A 2,500-nucleotide genomic window follows, 5' to 3' on the forward strand; every position below is an offset into this window, starting at 1 on the left:
CTCCAAAAGTGTGGGTAAAATATATATCCCACAGGGGGAAAATTGAAAAAAAGTTGAAAAAAAAAATTTTTGGGGACTTAGAAAATTTTTCAACTTTTGTCAGACTTCCAGACAGGGGAGCGTGTCAGTGCGCGCATCCGATTTCAGTTCCAGAGCGATTCGCGCGATGAGTCCTTGATACTTAGTCGTTTTTGCAAAATTTCTGACTTTTTGGAAAATTTCACAATTTTGTGAAAACTTCCACAAAATGAGGTTCTAGTATGTTAGAGGGCATCCCAGGAGGGCTCCAAAAGTGTGGGTAAAATATATATCCCACAGGGGGAAAATTGAAAAAAAGTTGAAAAAAAAAATTTTTGGGGACTTAGAAAATTTTTCAACTTTTGTCAGACTTCCAGACAGGGGAGCGTGTCAGTGCGCGCATCCGATTTCAGTTCCAGAGCGATTCGCGCGATGAGTCCTTGATACTTAGTCGTTTTTGCAAAATTTCTGACTTTTTGGAAAATTTCACAATTTTGTGAAAACTTCCACAAAATGAGGTTCTAGTATGTTAGAGGGCATCCCAGGAGGGCTCCAAAAGTGTGGGTAAAATATATATCCCACAGGGGGAAAATTGAAAAAAAGTTGAAAAAAAAAATTTTTGGGGACTTAGAAAATTTTTCAACTTTTGTCAGACTTCCAGACAGGGGAGCGTGTCAGTGCGCGCATCCGATTTCAGTTCCAGAGCGATTCGCGCGATGAGTCCTTGATACTTAGTCGTTTTTGGCAAAATTTCTGACTTTTTGAAAATTTCACAATTTTGTGAAAACTTCCACAAAATGAGGTTCTAGTATGTTAGAGGGCATCCCAGGAGGGCTCCAAAAGTGTGGGTAAAATATATATCCCACAGGGGGAAAATTGAAAAAAAGTTGAAAAAAAAAATTTTTGGGGACTTAGAAAATTTTTCAACTTTTGTCAGACTTCCAGACAGGGGAGCGTGTCAGTGCGCGCATCCGATTTCAGTTCCAGAGCGATTCGCGCGATGAGTCCTTGATACTTAGTCGTTTTTGGCAAAATTTCTGACTTTTTGAAAATTTCACAATTTTGTGAAAACTTCCACAAAATGAGGTTCTAGTATGTTAGAGGGCATCCCAGGAGGGCTCCAAAAGTGTGGGTAAAATATATATCCCACAGGGGGAAAATTGAAAAAAAGTTGAAAAAAAAAATTTTTGGGGACTTAGAAAATTTTTCAACTTTTGTCAGACTTCCAGACAGGGGAGCGTGTCAGTGCGCGCATCCGATTTCAGTTCCAGAGCGATTCGCGCGATGAGTCCTTGATACTTAGTCGTTTTTGCAAAATTTCTGACTTTTTGGAAAATTTCACAATTTTGTGAAAACTTCCACAAAATGAGGTTCTAGTATGTTAGAGGGCATCCCAGGAGGGCTCCAAAAGTGTGGGTAAAATATATATCCCACAGGGGGAAAATTGAAAAAAAGTTGAAAAAAAAAATTTTTGGGGACTTAGAAAATTTTTCAACTTTTGTCAGACTTCCAGACAGGGGAGCGTGTCAGTGCGCGCATCCGATTTCAGTTCCAGAGCGATTCGCGCGATGAGTCCTTGATACTTAGTCGTTTTTGGCAAAATTTCTGACTTTTTGAAAATTTCACAATTTTGTGAAAACTTCCACAAAATGAGGTTCTAGTATGTTAGAGGGCATCCCAGGAGGGCTCCAAAAGTGTGGGTAAAATATATATCCCACAGGGGGAAAATTGAAAAAAAGTTGAAAAAAAAAATTTTTGGGGACTTAGAAAATTTTTCAACTTTTGTCAGACTTCCAGACAGGGGAGCGTGTCAGTGCGCGCATCCGATTTCAGTTCCAGAGCGATTCGCGCGATGAGTCCTTGATACTTAGTCGTTTTTGGCAAAATTTCTGACTTTTTGAAAATTTCACAATTTTGTGAAAACTTCCACAAAATGAGGTTCTAGTATGTTAGAGGGCATCCCAGGAGGGCTCCAAAAGTGTGGGTAAAATATATATCCCACAGGGGGAAAATTGAAAAAAAGTTGAAAAAAAAAATTTTTGGGGACTTAGAAAATTTTCACACATGTGTCAGACTTCCAGAGAGGGGAGCATGTCAGTGCGCGCATCCGATTTCAGTTCCAGAGCGATTCGCGCGATGAGTCCTTGATACTTAGTCGTTTTTGCAAAATTTCTGACTTTTTGGAAAATTTCACAATTTTGTGAAAACTTCCACAAAATGAGGTTCTAGTATGTTAGAGGGCATCCCAGGAGGGCTCCAAAAGTGTGGGTAAAATATATATCCCACAGGGGGAAAATTGAAAAAAAGTTGAAAAAAAAAATTTTTGGGGACTTAGAAAATTTTTCAACTTTTGTCAGACTTCCAGACAGGGGAGCGTGTCAGTGCGCGCATCCGATTTCAGTTCCAGAGCGATTCGCGCGATGAGTCCTTGATACTTAGTCGTTTTTGGCAAAATTTCTGACTTTTTGAAAATTTCACAATT

Source organism: Phyllobates terribilis, unplaced genomic scaffold, assembly GCF_046119375.1.
Source record: "Phyllobates terribilis strain yellow unplaced genomic scaffold, ASM4611937v1 Scaffold_8724__1_contigs__length_27047, whole genome shotgun sequence".
Lineage (NCBI taxonomy): Eukaryota > Metazoa > Chordata > Amphibia > Anura > Dendrobatidae > Phyllobates > Phyllobates terribilis.